This window comes from Salmo salar, chromosome 18 (assembly GCF_965601325.2).
Source record: "Salmo salar chromosome 18, fSalSal1, whole genome shotgun sequence".
NCBI lineage: Eukaryota > Metazoa > Chordata > Actinopteri > Salmoniformes > Salmonidae > Salmo > Salmo salar.
This window is the reverse complement of record NC_138308.1, coordinates 2,125,690-2,143,903: the sequence shown is the minus strand read 5'-3', so window position 1 is coordinate 2,143,903 and position 18,214 is coordinate 2,125,690. Positions and strand designations below refer to the sequence as shown.

Below are 18,214 nucleotides of genomic sequence, written 5' to 3'. Positions count from 1 at the left end.
GATGCGAGACAGGCTGGAGCGGTACCGAGAGGAGGCTAGGGCAAATCTTCAGCAAGCCCAGAAGGCCCAGAAGCGAGGGTATGACCAGCACGCTCGCCACAGAGCGTTTGAGCCAGGACAGAAAGTCCTGCTCCTCCTTCCCTCGTCTACCAGCAAGCTCCTTGCGCAGTGGCAAGGGCCGTACCTAATCGGGAGGAAGATGGGCCCGGTGACCTACGAGGTGCTGCACCCGGACAAGGGTAAGGAGAAGCAAACCTACCATGTGAACCTCCTCAAGGCCTGGGAGGAGAAAGGGGAACTCTCCAAGGTAAAGTCCTTTCTGGTCCGCAGAGTAGAAGAGGACGAGTCAGATGGGGTCACAGAGGCATGGAAAGGACGAGCAGAGGTCATACTGGCTCACCTAGAAGAAGACAAGCAAGTTGAGCTGAAGCAGCTGTTTGACAAGTATCCGGCCCTCTTCAGTCAGAGGCCAGGAAGAACCAAAGTCCTGGAACACGTCATTCGTTTGAAGCCTGGCCAGAACCCTGTCCGCCAGCATCCTTACCGTGTGCCTGAGAGGCTGGTGGTAGCCCTCAAAGAAGAGGTCCACACCATGATAGAGATGGATGTTGTCGAGCCATCATCAAGTGAATGGAGCAGCCCTATTGTCATTGTCCCAAAGAAGGATGGCTCTTTGCGTGTCTGCATGGACTTCCGTAAGGTGAATGCCATCTCCCAGTTTGATGCCTACCCCATGCCCCGCATTGACGACTTACTGGAGAGAATCGGTAGAGCTCATTACATCACCACATTGGATCTCTGCAAAGGGTACTGGCAGGTGCCCCTGGACGAACAATCCAAGGCCTACACTGCCTTCCGGACACCGATGGGCCTGTTCCAGTTTAAGGTCATGCCGTTTGGCCTTCATGGGGCCCCTGCAACTTTCCAGAGGCTTATGGACAAGGTCCTCCAGGACTGTGACGATTACTGTGCTGCTTACTTGGATGACGTGGTGATCTACAGCCACTCCTGGGAGGAGCACATACAGCATCTTAGCAGAGTCCTGGGGAAGATCCATGATGCAGGCCTCACGCTTAACCTCCTGAAGTGTGAGTGGGCAAAACAGGAGACTAAGTATCTGGGTTACCAGCTGGGTAAGGGTGAAGTTCGACCTCAGGTGGACAAAGTGGAGTCCATCAGGAACAGCCCTCAACCCAGAACCAAGACACAGGTGAAGTCCTTCCTAGGTCTGGCAGGATGGTACCGGAGATTCATTCCGCAGTTTTCGACCATCGCTGTCCCTCTAACCAACCTCACTTCAAAGGTGGCCAGCAACCCTGTGAAGTGGACTGAGGAGTGTGAGGAAGCCTTCGGGATACTGAAAAAACGACTGTGCTCATTCCCTGTTCTCCAGACCCCTGATTTTCAGAAGAGGTTTCTCGTGCAGGTGGACGCTTCGGCTGTGGGAATTGGAGCTGTACTGGCCCAAGGGGAGCCAGGAGAAGAGCTTCCTGTACTGTACCTGAGTCGGAAGCTGTTGCCGAGGGAAACCAGGTATTCGACAATCGAGAAGGAGTGCCTGGCTATAAAGTGGGCCCTAGATAGCCTCCGTTACTACCTTCTTGGGAGGGAATTTGACCTGCACACAGACCACAGAGCACTGACCTGGATCCAGACCATGAAGGACCGGAATTCTCGTGTGACCAGGTGGTATCTGGAGCTCCAGCCTTTCAGGTTCTGTGTCCGTCATAAGGCAGGAAAAGAAAATGTCACGGCAGACTACCTATCCAGACTCCCGAACCTGGTCGCTTCAGGAGAGGAGGAAGGTAATGTGACGTAGAAGTCCGTCACTGGCCGCGGGCAGCATTTGGTACTTTAACGCACGCACACATTCATCACTCCTCCCTGCTCCGTTATCAGATAAGTTAACAATGTGGGTCGACACACAAGTTAACGTCTCTATCTTAGTACATACATTTCACACTTACTTCAGTAACCAGTTAGGGTATAAAGAAATAAAGACAGGTGTTCATATTTAATATAAGCAATATTTAGTATACTTATCGATGTTATGGATGAGCACGGTTGTTTGTTCTGTTCCTCTCTCTCTCCATCTCTGTAGCTTCCAGGTATGCTGGATAAGGACCCGAGCTAAGGGAATTGGGGCTTACTTTGTAGTGCCTGTCCGGAATGGCTCATTAATGTAAACGGGCATATTGGAAGACACTGTCAGTAGTGATGTAATTTTGTAAATGTTATATTGTGATGTTGTTTCATAAACGTGTTGCAATGTATATATTTTGGTATGTTTAGATAAATGGAAACTGTATGTTGAATAGGTAATTGCTTAATTAATTAGTGTTAATTGTTCTGAGGGGAGGGGCTACCCCTACAAAAGGAGCCTCTCTTTCAGTTCAAGGAGAGGCATTTTGGATTGAGCTGTGGGTGGGGCAGCTTTGTTTTTAAGCTGTCTCATAAGGTATACGTTTGATGGCAGTACTGTTGTTTTGTTCCGGAATCACTATGTAAATAAACACCGTTGCACAGAAGAACTTTTGCGGCTCCGCCATCTTTTTATTTTTTATAGAGGTTAGGTTTTCCAGTTTAGCCTTCTGGCCTACTCTACGTGACACAGACAATAGTTATTTTCATAAATTCCTAATTTTGGAAATTTGAACACGTGCCATGAATATCTGTAAAATTCGGTTTACTCCTTGCAGATAATTGTTGAAGAAGATTCTCTAGTGTAGTGGTTATCACGTTTGCTTAATACGGGAAAGGTCCTCGGTTCGAACCCGGGCGGAAACAGAGCTCTTTGACACGTGCAGTAGGTACTGTACTTTCAACAAAGAGTTGTTATTTTCATAAATTCTGTATTTTGGAAATTCGAATACGTGCCCTGAATATCTGTAAAATTCGGTTTACTTCTAGCAGGAAAATCAAGCAGCAGTTTCTGTAGTGTAGTGGTTATCACGTTCGCTTTACACGCGAAAGGTCCTCGGTTCGAAACCGGGCGGAAACAGTGCTCTTTGACACGTACAGTACTTTTAAAAGAGAATAGTTATTTTCATAAATGCCTAAATTTGGAAATTTCAACACGTGCCATGAATATCTGTAAAATTCGGTTTACTCCTTGCAGATAATTGTTGAAGCAGTTTCTGTAGTGTAGCGGTTATCACGTTCGCTTTACACGTGAAAGGTCCTCGGTTCGAAACCGGGCGGAAACAGAGCTCTTTGACAAGAGCAGTAGGTACTGTACTTTCAACAAAGAATTGTTATTTTCATAAATTCTGTATTTTGGAAATTCGAATACGTGCCATGAATATCTGTAAAATTCGGTTTACTCCTTGCAGCTAAATGTAGCAGCAGTTTCTGTAGTGTAGTGGTTATCACGTTCGCTTTACACGTGAAAGGTCCTCAGTTTGAAACCGGGAGGAAACAGTGCTCTTTGACATGTGCAGTAGGTACTGTACTATTAACAGAGAATAGTTATTTTCATAAATGCCTAATTTTGGAAATTTGAACACGTGCCATGAATATCTGTAAAATTCGGTTTACTCCTTGCAGATAATTGTTGAAGCAGTTTCTGTAGTGTAGCGGTTATCACGTTCGCTTAACACGCGAAAGGTCCTCGGTTCGAAACCGGGCGGAAACAGAGCTCTTTGACACGTGCAGTAGGTACTGTACTTTCAACAAAGAATTGTTATTTTCATGAATTCTGTATTTTGGAAATTCGAATACGTGCCATGAATATCTGTAAAATTCGGTTTACTCCTCGCAGGTAAATGTAGCAGCATTTTCTGTAGTGTAGTGGTTATCACGTTTGTTCACAAGCGAAAGGTCACTGGTTCGAAACCAGGCGGAAACAACGCTCATCGACACATTCAAGAAGTACCATAGTGTTAACAAAGAATTTCATTAATCCCTTATTTTGGAAATTCGAATACGTGCCATGAATATTTTTAAAATTCGGTTTACTCCTTGCAGCTAATTGTAGCAGTAGTTTCTGTGGTGTAGTGGTTATCACGTTCGCTTCACACGCGAAATGTCCCTGGTTCGAAACTGGGCGGAAACAACGCTCATTGACACATTCTGTAGTACCATAGTGGTAACAGAAAATTTCATGAATTCTTTATTTTGGAAATTCCAATACGTGCCATGAATATTTTTAAAATTCGGTTTACTCCTTGCAGAAAAATCAAGCAGCAGTTTCTGTAGTGTAGTGGTTATCACGTTAGCTTTACACGTGAAAGGTCCTCAGTTTGAAACCGGGAGGAAACACTGCTCTTTGACATGTGCAGTAGGTACTGTACTATTAACAGACAATAGTTATTTTCATAAATTCCTAATTTTGGAAATTTGAACACGTGCCATGAATATCTGTAAAATTCGGTTTACTCCTTGCAGATAATTGTTGAAGAAGATTCTGTAGTGTAGTGGTTATCACGTTTGCTTAATACGCGAAAGGTCCTCGGTTCGAACCCGGGCGGAAACAGAGCTCTTTGACACGTGCAGTAGGTACTGTACTTTCAACAAAGAGTTTTTATTTTCATAAATTCTGTATTTTTGAAATTCGAATACGTGCCCTGAATATCTGTAAAATTCGGTTTACTTCTAGCAGGAAAATCAAGCAGCAGTTTCTGTAGTGTAGTGGTTATCACGTTCGCTTTACACGCGAAAGGTCCTCGGTTCGAAACCGGGCGGAAACAGTGCTCTTTGACACGTACAGTACTTTTAAAAGAGAATAGTTATTTTCATAAATGCCTAAATTTGGAAATTTCAACACGTGCCATGAATATCTGTAAAATTCGGTTTACTCCTTGCAGATAATTGTTGAAGCAGTTTCTGTAGTGTAGCGGTTATCACGTTCGCTTAACACGCGAAAGGTCCTCGGTTTTTAACCGGGCGGAAACAGAGCTCTTTGACAAGAGCAGTAGGTACTGTACTTTCAACAAAGAATTGTTATTTTCATAAATTCTGTATTTTGGAAATTCGAATACGTGCCATGAATATCTGTAAAATTCGGTTTACTCCTTGCAGCTAAATGTAGCAGCAGTTTCTGTAGTGTAGTGGTTATCACGTTCGCTTTACACGTGAAAGGTCCTCAGTTTGAAACCGGGAGGAAACAGTGCTCTTTGACATGTGCAGTAGGTACTGTACTATTAACAGAGAATAGTTATTTTCATAAAGGCCTAATTTTGGAAATTCGAATACGTGCCATGAATATCTGTAAAATTCGGTTTACTCCTCGCAGGTAAATGTAGCAGCATTTTCTGTAGTGTAGTGGTTATCACGTTTGTTCACACGCGAAAGGTCACTGGTTCGAAACCAGGCGGAAACAGAGCTCATCGACACATTCAAGAAGTACCATAGTGTTAACAAAGAATTTCATTAATCCCTTATTTTGGAATTTCGAATACGTGCCATGAATATTTTTAAAATTCGGTTTACTCCTTGCAGCTAATTGTAGCAGTAGTTTCTGTGGTGTAGTGGTTATCACGTTCGCTTCACACGCGAAATGTCCCTGGTTCGAAACTGGGCGGAAACAACGCTCATTGACACATTCTGTAGTACCATAGTGGTAACAGAAAATTTCATGAATTCTTTATTTTGGAAATTCCAATACGTGCCATGAATATTTTTAAAATTCGGTTTACTCCTTGCAGAAAAATCAAGCAGCAGTTTCTGTAGTGTAGTGGTTATCACGTTAGCTTTACACGTGAAAGGTCCTCAGTTTGAAACCGGGAGGAAACACTGCTCTTTGACATGTGCAGTAGGTACTGTACTATTAACAGACAATAGTTATTTTCATAAATTCCTAATTTTGGAAATTTGAACACGTGCCATGAATATCTGTAAAATTCGGTTTACTCCTTGCAGATAATTGTTGAAGAAGATTCTGTAGTGTAGTGGTTATCACGTTTGCTTAATACGCGAAAGGTCCTCGGTTCGAACCCGGGCGGAAACAGAGCTCTTTGACACGTGCAGTAGGTACTGTACTTTCAACAAAGAGTTGTTATTTTCATAAATTCTGTATTTTGGAAATTCGAATACGTGCCCTGAATATCTGTAAAATTCGGTTTACTTCTAGCAGGAAAATCAAGCAGCAGTTTCTGTAGTGTAGTGGTTATCACGTTCGCTTTACACGCGAAAGGTCCTCGGTTCGAAACCGGGCGGAAACAGTGCTCTTTGACACGTACAGTACTTTTAAAAGAGAATAGTTATTTTCATAAATGCCTAAATTTGGAAATTTCAACACGTGCCATGAATATCTGTAAAATTCGGTTTACTCCTTGCAGATAATTGTTGAAGCAGTTTCTGTAGTGTAGCGGTTATCACGTTCGCTTAACACGCGAAAGGTCCTCGGTTTTTAACCGGGCGGAAACAGAGCTCTTTGACAAGAGCAGTAGGTACTGTACTTTCAACAAAGAATTGTTATTTTCATAAATTCTGTATTTTGGAAATTCGAATACGTGCCATGAATATCTGTAAAATTCGGTTTACTCCTTGCAGCTAAATGTAGCAGCAGTTTCTGTAGTGTAGTGGTTATCACGTTCGCTTTACACGTGAAAGGTCCTCAGTTTGAAACCGGGAGGAAACAGTGCTCTTTGACATGTGCAGTAGGTACTGTACTATTAACAGAGAATAGTTATTTTCATAAATGCCTAAATTTGGAAATTTGAACACGTGCCATGAATATCTGTAAAATTCGGTTTACTCCTTGCAGATAATTGTTGAAGCAGTTTCTGTAGTGTAGCGGTTATCACGTTCGCTTAACACGCGAAAGGTCCTCGGTTCGAAACCGGGCGGAAACAGAGCTCTTTGACACGTGCAGTAGGTACTGTACTTTCAACAAAGAATTGTTATTTTCATGAATTCTGTATTTTGGAAATTCGAATACGTGCCATGAATATCTGTAAAATTCGGTTTACTCCTCGCAGGTAAATGTAGCAGCATTTTCTGTAGTGTAGTGGTTATCACGTTTGTTCACACGCGAAAGGTCACTGGTTCGAAACCAGGCGGAAACAACGCTCATCGACACATTCAAGAAGTACCATAGTGTTAACAAAGAATTTCATTAATCCCTTATTTTGGAAATTCGAATACGTGCCATGAATATTTTTAAAATTCGGTTTACTCCTTGCAGCTAATTGTAGCAGTAGTTTCTGTGGTGTAGTGGTTATTACGTTCGCTTCACACGCAAAATGTCCCTGCTTCGAAACCGGGCGGAAACAACGCTCATTGACACATTCTGTAGTACCATAGTGGTAACAGAAAATTTCATGAATTCTTTATTTTGGAAATTCCAATACGTGCCATGAATATTTTTTAAATTCGGTTTACTCCTTGCAGAAAAATCAAGCAGCAGTTTCTGTAGTGTAGTGGTTATCACGTTAGCTTTACACGTGAAAGGTCCTCAGTTTGAAACCGGGTTGAAACACTGCTCTTTGACATGTGCAGTAGGTACTGTACTATTAACAGACAATAGTTATTTTCATAAATTCCTAATTTTGGAAATTTGAACACGTGCCATGAATATCTGTAAAATTCGGTTTACTCCTTGCAGATAATTGTTGAAGAAGATTCTCTAGTGTAGTGGTTATCACGTTTGCTTAATACGGGAAAGGTCCTCGGTTCGAACCCGGGCGGAAACAGAGCTCTTTGACACGTGCAGTAGGTACTGTACTTTCAACAAAGAGTTGTTATTTTCATAAATTCTGTATTTTGGAAATTCGAATACGTGCCCTGAATATCTGTAAAATTCGGTTTACTTCTAGCAGGAAAATCAAGCAGCAGTTTCTGTAGTGTAGTGGTTATCACGTTCGCTTTACACGCGAAAGGTCCTCGGTTCGAAACCGGGCGGAAACAGTGCTCTTTGACACGTACAGTACTTTTAAAAGAGAATAGTTATTTTCATAAATGCCTAAATTTGGAAATTTCAACACGTGCCATGAATATCTGTAAAATTCGGTTTACTCCTTGCAGATAATTGTTGAAGCAGTTTCTGTAGTGTAGCGGTTATCACGTTCGCTTAAGGAATGTCCGGAATTCACATGCCACAAATGTAGTGAACAAGGGCATTATGCCAGAGAATGTCGGAACATAGGAAATGTGTGCAAAATGTGTGACAGACCTAAAGTTAGATGTAGCTGTAATAAGGGAGAAAATCACTTACTTTTGCAAACAATGGACCTCACGTCTGAGGAAGAGGGGAGTGTGCCTATGGAGAGGGAGGATGAGAGTGACATGGAGAGTGTGACTCCAGAGACAGTGGCAGATAAGCTTGAAGAGCCTGTAATGTCTCCTGGCAAAGCACGAGACGCCGTTTTAGTCTCTGCTGCTGACAAGGTGGAACAGCAGCACATGATGGGTGAAAGACATACACAGGTAGAGATGGTGCAAGGTGCTTCTCAGGTGCCTGAGCCAGCTTTAAGCCTGTGTAAAAATTACACCAAAGAGTGGGCTGGGTCCACTGAAGTCACGGGCACTGTTAAAGCGCACTTTTCAAAAGGCTTCCCCGCCGATCCCCCCAAAAATCCAAATAAAGAGACGGATGATGAAATAGATAGTGAGGATCTTCAGTTGTTTGTAAAAAATAAGAGGTCATTGTCGAAAACCAGGGAGATGATGGGTTTTGGAAAAAAGAAAAAGTAGGATTTTTAAGGACTTGTTTGGCTCTGATTATACTTCTGCACACATTCATAATGATTACAGTCGCATCCCTAAATGGTAACAGTTTGAGAAACATGAGCAAATTTGAGCAGGTATTAGTGTCTGTTAAGGCAGACATGTTGTGTTTTCAAGAGACCAATTGGACAGACTCCAAAATGCAGGAGATTAAGAGTAAATGGTCAGATTTAATTTTTTGTAGTCATGGAGGGGATAAAACATGTGGTGTGGCTATTTTGATAAAAAATGATGTGGTGCAAAATGTAAAAGAAATATATGCTGACAATGATGGCAGACTTATTGTAATTGAATTTGAAGTTCAAAATGTAGTTTTTCGTTTAATTAATGTTTATGCTTCAAACATTGAATCTGAAAGGAGAGAAATGTTTCACAAATTAAAAACACTGTGCTCAGAAAACTGTATACTGATAGGAGATTTTAATGTGAGGTGTAGTAGAATGGATGCCTCTAGTTGTGCTAAATTCAGATATGACTCTTCTAGAAATGCATTATGGAAACTTATGAATGAGGAGAATCTAGTAGATATATGGAGGGCTGAAAATCCAAACAGAAGAGTATTCTCTAGAAGGCAGGTGGTTCTAAAGGAATTAAAACAAAGCAGAATTGATTTATGTCTAGCAAAACAAGAATTGGTGCAGAATGTTAAGAAGGTGTCATATACCTTTACAGCATATAGTGATCATGCAGTAATGTCATTTCAAATGGGTTTTGGTGTGGAGAGGAGAGGGGGAGGTGTCTGGTGTTTAAATGCCAGTCTGTTAAAGGAGGAAGGATATAGAAATGAAATTGTTGAATGTATTAATGATGAAATGTCTAATGTACTGTTAAAAGAGAATGTGTGTTTATGGTGGGAGGAAGTGAAAGTAAAAGTAAAAAATAGGAGTATTAGGTACGCAAAAAATCATAACCGTTTAGATAAGCAGAAAGAAATAATGCTTAGGAATAGGATGTTGCATGAACTTGAAAAGGCTGATACGGATCCAGACTATGATGTTGTGAATTATTTGAAAATCCATGCAGAGCTGGGTCGTTATGAAAAAAATAAATGTTTGGGTGCTATTGTTAGGAGCAGGGCACAGTACGCTTTGGAGGGAGAGAAATGTACATCCTTTTTTTTGGGTCTGGAAAAAAGAAAACAAACTAAGAGTTACATTGTAGAGTTGGAAGATGAAAGAGGTGTAAAGGTAAACGATTTTGTTGGGATCTTAGAGACAGTTGAAACCTTTTACAGAAATCTTTACAAAAAGAATGATGTAGATAAAGTGTGTGTTGTAAAAGTGTTGGATACAATTAGTGCCAAAGTATCGCAGGCAGATAGAATGATGTGTGATGAAGAGATTTCGATTATGGAAATCAAGGAAGCAATTGTTAGCACGCAAGGTAATAAAAGTCCGGGTTTGGATGGTTTAACAAATGAGTTCTATAAAGTCTTTGTAGATATTTTGGCACCCATTTTAGTGAGGGTGTTTCATTATATGGAAGAGAATAAGGAAATCCCTGAGTCTATGTCAACTGGAATGTTAACGATCTTATTCAAAAATAGGGGCAGTAGATTAAAGTTAGAAAATTATAGGCCTATTAGCCTTCTAAATTCGGATTATAAGATACTGACTAAAGTGTTAGCGAATAGGATGAAAAAGGTGATTGGGAGTATTATTGAATCAACACAAGCCTACGGCATACCTGGAAGAGATATTGCAGATGTAATTTGTACAATTAGGGATGTTGTTAATCAAATGAAAAATGAAGGTGGTATAGTTTTAAGTTTGGACTTTAACAAAGCTTTCGATAGAGTGGAGCACAGCTTTTTATTACAGACTTTGGAGAGGTTTGGGTTTGGGCCAAAGTTTGTATCTTGGATCAACCTGTTGTATAGTGGGGCTAAAAGTTGTGTTAAATGTAACGGAGTGTTAACAGATACTTTCCCTGTGGAGAGGTCAGTAAGGCAGGGCTGTCCTTTGTCAGCTCTGCTGTACAGTGTTTCTACAGAACCGTTAGCTACATTGATAAATAGTAATAAAGAAGTAAGGGGTGTTGGAATCCCAGGTGGTGGTGTCAGTGTTGTACATCAGTACGCTGATGACACTACTTGTACTGTGAAGGATATAGAAAGTATTGGAAGCATTATGGGGATCATAGATATATATGGCAAGGCATCGGGTGCTAAAGTTAATATAGAGAAGACTGAAATAATGTTTGTTGGGGATATCAATGTAAACGGGTGTGAGATTCCATTCAAGAGCGCAAAGGATTTTATTAAAGTGCTGGGAGTAAACATTGGTGTAAAGGAGAAAGAGGCAAAAGATATAACTTGGACTGGGATCCTTAATAAAGTCAAGCTAACGTTGAATTTCTGGAAAAATAGAAAACTAAAGTTACAAGGGAAAGTAATTGTTGCAAATGCTTTGGTATTATCCAAATTTGTGTATGTTTTGGGAGTCCTGGACATGCCGGAGTGGGTCCTAAATGAATTGAATAATGTGGTGTCAAATTTTATATGGGATGGTAAAGGAGTGAGAATATCTCAGAAAACATTGATTGCTGACTATGTGGATGGAGGTTTAAAACTTGTAGATTTAGGTGTCAAAAGAAAAGCTATTAGGATAAAAACAGTAAAGAAATATTTGTATGACAGTGAAGATTATGGCTGGAAACACTTCTTTAGAGTCTACTTAGAGGAGAGTGGTGGTTGTGAGGATAATGGTTTATTGATGGGGCTTAAAAGGGCAATGTTTGAAAAGGTACCAGATTTTTATAAAGAGGTGCTAAATGCATGGGCAGAGTTGTTGCCTAATGTATATTATGAATGTGGACATATTGACCTGATTATGAATCAACCTATATTTCTGAATGAGAAAATCAAGAACAAAGAAAAAGTTTTGTATAATAAAGTATTTATGAGTGCAGGTCTACGGCAAATAAAAGATTATACATTTGAGGTAATTCCAGGGTTTTTACCTGGGGAAGCTATTTTTGACATAATCAATGAATGGGATGAAGAGGTGGGAAGGGGAACAGTGAATAATATGTATGACAAGATAAAGAATAGTATACCAAGAGCATGGGTTGATTTAATAAATAGTGAAGTTGAAAGAGAAGATTTATTTGTATTTCCTAATTTGTTCATTGGTAGCAGTAAGAAGAAAGTACATTTATCTAGTATACCAGTGAAAAGATTGTATAGAATAATGGTAGGAAAAGTGTGTAGAAGGCCGGCTGCTGAGAAATTTTGGAAAGTAGTTTTTCCGGAATTGGATGAAAAAAAGATATGGGGAAATTTAAATGTAAAATATAATAGTAAGGAGTGTGAAAATAATGATTTCAAACTAAGACATAATAGAATATTTACAAAGGTGGTGCTAAAGAAAATTAATTGTGAGATAGAAAGGGAATGCGACGTATGTGGACGTTTCCCGGAAACTCTTATGCATTTGTTTATAGAATGTGAGGATTTAAAATATTTTTTTTGTAAAGTTAAGGAAATGTTATGTAGAAACTGGGGGGGAGATTTCGTGAAAAAGTATGCGTGGGAGGAACTTTTGTTATTTGGAGTGTCTGGTAAATGTGAGGGTGCTAATGTGTGTTTGTTGAATATGGTTTTGAGTTTTGTGAGGTATGCTATTTTTTGTAGGAGGAATTATGTTTCTTTTGACAGAAAGAGGGTTCAGGTGTGGAGTATCTTTATAGCACTGTTCAGTAAACACATAGATATGTTGTTTAATTATGGGATGGAACATTTTGATGAGTCTTTTGTTGAAGGGAGTGGGTTAATTTCACGAGAGGAGAGTGGAGGTATCACTTATAATTTTTGAAAGCACTGTTTTGATATTTTCTTTGTTGATAATTTGATAGGGGGTGAATTGTTCACCTGCCTCTGTTAGTCTAGTGTCTTCTGTATTGTTCTCTGTGGATTGTACTGTAAACAGTAGATTGTACTGTAAATATTGTAAACAAACATTTTTGATAATAAAATAAAAAAAAATAAAAAAAAATAAAAAAAATCACGTTCGCTTAACACGCGAAAGGTCCTCGGTTCGAAACCGGGCGGAAACAGAGCTCTTTGACACGTGCAGTAGGTACTGTACTTTCAACAAAGAATTGTTATTTTCATGAATTCTGTATTTTGGAAATTCGAATACGTGCCATGAATATCTGTAAAATTCGGTTTACTCCTCGCAGGTAAATGTAGCAGCATTTTCTGTAGTGTAGTGGTTATCACATTTGTTCACACGCGAAAGGTCACTGGTTCGAAACCAGGCGGAAACAACGCTCATCGACACATTCAAGAAGTACCATAGTGTTAACAAAGAATTTCATTAATCCCTTATTTTGGAAATTCGAATACGTGCCATGAATATTTTTAAAATTCGGTTTACTCCTTGCAGAAAAATCAAGCAGCAGTTTCTGTAGTGTAGTGGTTATCACGTTCTCTTTACACGTGAAAGGTCCTCAGTTTGAAACCGGGAGGAAACACTGCTCTTTGACATGTGCAGTAGGTACTGTACTATTAACAGACAATAGTTATTTTCATAAATTCCTAATTTTGGAAATTTGAACACGTGCCATGAATATCTGTAAAATTCGGTTTACTCCTTGCAGATAATTGTTGAAGAAGATTCTGTAGTGTAGTGGTTATCACGTTTGCTTAATACGCGAAAGGTCCTCGGTTCGAACCCGGGCGGAAACAGAGCTCTTTGACACGTGCAGTAGGTACTGTACTTTCAACAAAGAGTTGTTATTTTCATAAATTCTGCATTTTGGAAATTCGAATACGTGCCCTGAATATCTGTAAAATTCGGTTTACTTCTAGCAGGAAAATCAAGCAGCAGTTTCTGTAGTGTAGTGGTTATCACGTTCGCTTTACACGCGAAAGGTCCTCGGTTCGAAACCGGGCGGAAACAGTGCTCTTTGACACGTACAGTACTTTTAAAAGAGAATAGTTATTTTCATAAATGCCTAAATTTGGAAATTTCAACACGTGCCATGAATATCTGTAAAATTCGGTTTACTCCTTGCAGATAATTGTTGAAGCAGTTTCTGTAGTGTAGCGGTTATCACGTTCGCTTAACACGCGAAAGGTCCTCGGTTTTTAACCGGGCGGAAACAGAGCTCTTTGACAAGAGCAGTAGGTACTGTACTTTCAACAAAGAATTGTTATTTTCATAAATTCTGTATTTTGGAAATTCGAATACGTGCCATGAATATCTGTAAAATTCGGTTTACTCCTTGCAGCTAAATGTAGCAGCAGTTTCTGTAGTGTAGTGGTTATCACGTTCGCTTTACACGTGAAAGGTCCTCAGTTTGAAACCGGGAGGAAACAGTGCTCTTTGACATGTGCAGTAGGTACTGTACTATTAACAGAGAATAGTTATTTTCATAAATGCCTAATTTTGGAAATTTGAACACGTGCCATGAATATCTGTAAAATTCGGTTTACTCCTTGCAGATAATTGTTGAAGCAGTTTCTGTAGTGTAGCGGTTATCACGTTCGCTTAACACGCGAAAGGTCCTCGGTTCGAAACCGGGCGGAAACAGAGCTCTTTGACACGTGCAGTAGGTACTGTACTTTCAACAAAGAATTGTTATTTTCATGAATTCTGTATTTTGGAAATTCGAATACGTGCCATGAATATCTGTAAAATTCGGTTTACTCCTCGCAGGTAAATGTAGCAGCATTTTCTGTAGTGTAGTGGTTATCACGTTTGTTCACACGCGAAAGGTCACTGGTTCGAAACCAGGCGGAAACAACGCTCATCGACACATTCAAGAAGTACCATAGTGTTAACAAAGAATTTCATTAATCCCTTATTTTGGAAATTCGAATACGTGCCATGAATATTTTTAAAATTCGGTTTACTCCTTGCAGCTAATTGTAGCAGTAGTTTCTGTGGTGTAGTGGTTATCACGTTCGCTTCACACGCGAAATGTCCCTGGTTCGAAACCGGGCGGAAACAACGCTCATTGACACATTCTGTAGTACCATAGTGGTAACAGAAAATTTCATGAATTCTTTATTTTGGAAATTCCAATACGTGCCATGAATATTTTTTAAATTCGGTTTACTCCTTGCAGAAAAATCAAGCAGCAGTTTCTGTAGTGTAGTGGTTATCACGTTAGCTTTACACGTGAAAGGTCCTCAGTTTGAAACCGGGCGGAAACACTGCTCTTTGACATGTGCAGTAGGTACTGTACTATTAACAGACAATAGTTATTTTCATAAATTCCTAATTTTGGAAATTTGAACACGTGCCATGAATATCTGTAAAATTCGGTTTACTCCTTGCAGATAATTGTTGAAGAAGATTCTGTAGTGTAGTGGTTATCACGTTTGCTTAATACGCGAAAGGTCCTCGGTTCGAACCCGGGCGGAAACAGAGCTCTTTGACACGTGCAGTAGGTACTGTACTTTCAACAAAGAGTTGTTATTTTCATAAATTCTGTATTTTGGAAATTCGAATACGTGCCCTGAATATCTGTAAAATTCGGTTTACTTCTAGCAGGAAAATCAAGCAGCAGTTTCTGTAGTGTAGTGGTTATCACGTTCGCTTTACACGCGAAAGGTCCTCGGTTCGAAACTGGGCGGAAACAGTGCTCTTTGACACGTACAGTACTTTTAAAAGAGAATAGTTATTTTCATAAATGCCTAAATTTGGAAATTTCAACACGTGCCATGAATATCTGTAAAATTCGGTTTACTCCTTGCAGATAATTGTTGAAGCAGTTTCTGTAGTGTAGCGGTTATCACGTTCGCTTAACACGCGAAAGGTCCTCGGTTTTTAACCGGGCGGAAACAGAGCTCTTTGACAAGAGCAGTAGGTACTGTACTTTCAACAAAGAATTGTTATTTTCATAAATTCTGTATTTTGGAAATTCGAATACGTGCCATGAATATCTGTAAAATTCGGTTTACTCCTTGCAGCTAAATGTAGCAGCAGTTTCTGTAGTGTAGTGGTTATCACGTTCGCTTTACACGTGAAAGGTCCTCAGTTTGAAACCGGGAGGAAACAGTGCTCTTTGACATGTGCAGTAGGTACTGTACTATTAACAGAGAATAGTTATTTTCATAAATTCCTAATTTTGGAAATTTGAACACGTGCCATGAATATCTGTAAAATTCGGTTTACTCCTTGCAGATAATTGTTGAAGAAGATTCTGTAGTGTAGTGGTTATCACGTTTGCTTAATACGCGAAAGGTCCTCGGTTCGAACCCGGGCGGAAACAGAGCTCTTTGACACGTGCAGTAGGTACTGTACTTTCAACAAAGAGTTGTTATTTTCATAAATTCTGTATTTTGGAAATTCGAATACGTGCCCTGAATATCTGTAAAATTCGGTTTACTTCTAGCAGGAAAATCAAGCAGCAGTTTCTGTAGTGTAGTGGTTATCACGTTCGCTTTACACGCGAAAGGTCCTCGGTTCGAAACTGGGCGGAAACAGTGCTCTTTGACACGTACAGTACTTTTAAAAGAGAATAGTTATTTTCATAAATGCCTAAATTTGGAAATTTCAACACGTGCCATGAATATCTGTAAAATTCGGTTTACTCCTTGCAGATAATTGTTGAAGCAGTTTCTGTAGTGTAGCGGTTATCACGTTCGCTTAACACGCGAAAGGTCCTCGGTTTTTAACCGGGCGGAAACAGAGCTCTTTGACAAGAGCAGTAGGTACTGTACTTTCAACAAAGAATTGTTATTTTCATAAATTCTGTATTTTGGAAATTCGAATACGTGCCATGAATATCTGTAAAATTCGGTTTACTCCTTGCAGCTAAATGTAGCAGCAGTTTCTGTAGTGTAGTGGTTATCACGTTCGCTTTACACGTGAAAGGTCCTCAGTTTGAAACCGGGAGGAAACAGTGCTCTTTGACATGTGCAGTAGGTACTGTACTATTAACAGAGAATAGTTATTTTCATAAATGCCTAATTTTGGAAATTTGAACACGTGCCATGAATATCTGTAAAATTCGGTTTACTCCTTGCAGATAATTGTTGAAGCAGTTTCTGTAGTGTAGCGGTTATCACGTTCGCTTAACACGCGAAAGGTCCTCGGTTCGAAACCGGGCGGAAACAGAGCTCTTTGACACGTGCAGTAGGTACTGTACTTTCAACAAAGAATTGTTATTTTCATGAATTCTGTATTTTGGAAATTCGAATACGTGCCATGAATATCTGTAAAATTCGGTTTACTCCTCGCAGGTAAATGTAGCAGCATTTTCTGTAGTGTAGTGGTTATCACGTTTGTTCACACGCGAAAGGTCACTGGTTCGAAACCAGGCGGAAACAACGCTCATCGACACATTCAAGAAGTACCATAGTGTTAACAAAGAATTTCATTAATCCCTTATTTTGGAAATTCGAATACGTGCCATGAATATTTTTAAAATTCGGTTTACTCCTTGCAGCTAATTGTAGCAGTAGTTTCTGTGGTGTAGTGGTTATCACGTTCGCTTCACACGCGAAATGTCCCTGGTTCGAAACCGGGCGGAAACAACGCTCATTGACACATTCTGTAGTACCATAGTGGTAACAGAAAATTTCATGAATTCTTTATTTTGGAAATTCCAATACGTGCCATGAATATTTTTAAAATTCGGTTTACTCCTTGCAGAAAAATCAAGCAGCAGTTTCTGTAGTGTAGTGGTTATCACGTTAGCTTTACACGTGAAAGGTCCTCAGTTTGAAACCGGGAGGAAACACTGCTCTTTGACATGTGCAGTAGGTACTGTACTATTAACAGACAATAGTTATTTTCATAAATTCCTAATTTTGGAAATTTGAACACGTGCCATGAATATCTGTAAAATTCGGTTTACTCCTTGCAGATAATTGTTGAAGAAGATTCTGTAGTGTAGTGGTTATCACGTTTGCTTAATACGCGAAAGGTCCTCGGTTCGAACCCGGGTGGAAACAGAGCTCTTTGACACGTGCAGTAGGTACTGTACTTTCAACAAAGAGTTGTTATTTTCATAAATTCTGTATTTTGGAAATTCGAATACGTGCCCTGAATATCTGTAAAATTCGGTTTACTTCTAGCAGGAAAATCAAGCAGCAGTTTCTGTAGTGTAGTGGTTATCACGTTCGCTTTACACGCGAAAGGTCCTCGGTTCGAAACCGGGCGGAAACAGTGCTCTTTGACACGTACAGTACTTTTAAAAGAGAATAGTTATTTTCATAAATGCCTAAATTTGGAAATTTCAACACGTGCCATGAATATCTGTAAAATTCGGTTTACTCCTTGCAGATAATTGTTGAAGCAGTTTCTGTAGTGTAGCGGTTATCACGTTCGCTTAACACGCGAAAGGTCCTCGGTTTTTAACCGGGCGGAAACAGAGCTCTTTGACAAGAGCAGTAGGTACTGTACTTTCAACAAAGAATTGTTATTTTCATAAATTCTGTATTTTGGAAATTCGAATACGTGCCATGAATATCTGTAAAATTCGGTTTACTCCTTGCAGCTAAATGTAGCAGCAGTTTCTGTAGTGTAGTGGTTATCACGTTCGCTTTACACGTGAAAGGTCCTCAGTTTGAAACCGGGAGGAAACAGTG

At 39.9% G+C, this 18,214-nt stretch overlaps 21 non-coding genes across 21 annotated transcripts; all 21 read left to right on the top strand.

Moving 5' to 3' along the window:
- Window positions 1–2,928: 2,928 nt before the first annotated feature.
- On the top strand, window positions 2,929–3,001 carry trnav-uac (transfer RNA valine (anticodon UAC)). The gene has a single exon. It is a non-coding gene; the product is annotated as a tRNA-Val (tRNA).
- Window positions 3,002–3,133: 132 nt separating this feature from the next.
- Window positions 3,134–3,206, top strand: trnav-uac (transfer RNA valine (anticodon UAC)). Its single transcript has one exon. It is a non-coding gene; the product is annotated as a tRNA-Val (tRNA).
- Window positions 3,207–3,561: 355 nt separating this feature from the next.
- Window positions 3,562–3,634, top strand: trnav-aac (transfer RNA valine (anticodon AAC)). Its single transcript has one exon. It is a non-coding gene; the product is annotated as a tRNA-Val (tRNA).
- Window positions 3,635–4,401: 767 nt separating this feature from the next.
- On the top strand, window positions 4,402–4,474 carry trnai-aau (transfer RNA isoleucine (anticodon AAU)). The gene has a single exon. It is a non-coding gene; the product is annotated as a tRNA-Ile (tRNA).
- A 141-nt stretch (window positions 4,475–4,615) lies between these two features.
- Window positions 4,616–4,688, top strand: trnav-uac (transfer RNA valine (anticodon UAC)). Its single transcript has one exon. It is a non-coding gene; the product is annotated as a tRNA-Val (tRNA).
- Window positions 4,689–5,874: 1,186 nt separating this feature from the next.
- On the top strand, window positions 5,875–5,947 carry trnai-aau (transfer RNA isoleucine (anticodon AAU)). The gene has a single exon. It is a non-coding gene; the product is annotated as a tRNA-Ile (tRNA).
- A 141-nt stretch (window positions 5,948–6,088) lies between these two features.
- On the top strand, window positions 6,089–6,161 carry trnav-uac (transfer RNA valine (anticodon UAC)). The gene has a single exon. It is a non-coding gene; the product is annotated as a tRNA-Val (tRNA).
- A 560-nt stretch (window positions 6,162–6,721) lies between these two features.
- trnav-aac (transfer RNA valine (anticodon AAC)) lies at window positions 6,722–6,794 on the top strand. Its single transcript has one exon. It is a non-coding gene; the product is annotated as a tRNA-Val (tRNA).
- A 981-nt stretch (window positions 6,795–7,775) lies between these two features.
- On the top strand, window positions 7,776–7,848 carry trnav-uac (transfer RNA valine (anticodon UAC)). The gene has a single exon. It is a non-coding gene; the product is annotated as a tRNA-Val (tRNA).
- Window positions 7,849–13,284: 5,436 nt separating this feature from the next.
- On the top strand, window positions 13,285–13,357 carry trnai-aau (transfer RNA isoleucine (anticodon AAU)). Its single transcript has one exon. It is a non-coding gene; the product is annotated as a tRNA-Ile (tRNA).
- Window positions 13,358–13,498: 141 nt separating this feature from the next.
- trnav-uac (transfer RNA valine (anticodon UAC)) lies at window positions 13,499–13,571 on the top strand. Its single transcript has one exon. It is a non-coding gene; the product is annotated as a tRNA-Val (tRNA).
- A 560-nt stretch (window positions 13,572–14,131) lies between these two features.
- trnav-aac (transfer RNA valine (anticodon AAC)) lies at window positions 14,132–14,204 on the top strand. The gene has a single exon. It is a non-coding gene; the product is annotated as a tRNA-Val (tRNA).
- Window positions 14,205–14,551: 347 nt separating this feature from the next.
- trnav-cac (transfer RNA valine (anticodon CAC)) lies at window positions 14,552–14,624 on the top strand. Its single transcript has one exon. It is a non-coding gene; the product is annotated as a tRNA-Val (tRNA).
- Window positions 14,625–14,971: 347 nt separating this feature from the next.
- On the top strand, window positions 14,972–15,044 carry trnai-aau (transfer RNA isoleucine (anticodon AAU)). The gene has a single exon. It is a non-coding gene; the product is annotated as a tRNA-Ile (tRNA).
- Window positions 15,045–15,185: 141 nt separating this feature from the next.
- Window positions 15,186–15,258, top strand: trnav-uac (transfer RNA valine (anticodon UAC)). Its single transcript has one exon. It is a non-coding gene; the product is annotated as a tRNA-Val (tRNA).
- A 560-nt stretch (window positions 15,259–15,818) lies between these two features.
- Window positions 15,819–15,891, top strand: trnai-aau (transfer RNA isoleucine (anticodon AAU)). The gene has a single exon. It is a non-coding gene; the product is annotated as a tRNA-Ile (tRNA).
- A 141-nt stretch (window positions 15,892–16,032) lies between these two features.
- Window positions 16,033–16,105, top strand: trnav-uac (transfer RNA valine (anticodon UAC)). The gene has a single exon. It is a non-coding gene; the product is annotated as a tRNA-Val (tRNA).
- A 560-nt stretch (window positions 16,106–16,665) lies between these two features.
- On the top strand, window positions 16,666–16,738 carry trnav-aac (transfer RNA valine (anticodon AAC)). Its single transcript has one exon. It is a non-coding gene; the product is annotated as a tRNA-Val (tRNA).
- Window positions 16,739–17,085: 347 nt separating this feature from the next.
- On the top strand, window positions 17,086–17,158 carry trnav-cac (transfer RNA valine (anticodon CAC)). Its single transcript has one exon. It is a non-coding gene; the product is annotated as a tRNA-Val (tRNA).
- Window positions 17,159–17,505: 347 nt separating this feature from the next.
- Window positions 17,506–17,578, top strand: trnai-aau (transfer RNA isoleucine (anticodon AAU)). The gene has a single exon. It is a non-coding gene; the product is annotated as a tRNA-Ile (tRNA).
- Window positions 17,579–17,719: 141 nt separating this feature from the next.
- trnav-uac (transfer RNA valine (anticodon UAC)) lies at window positions 17,720–17,792 on the top strand. Its single transcript has one exon. It is a non-coding gene; the product is annotated as a tRNA-Val (tRNA).
- Window positions 17,793–18,214: the final 422 nt, after the last annotated feature.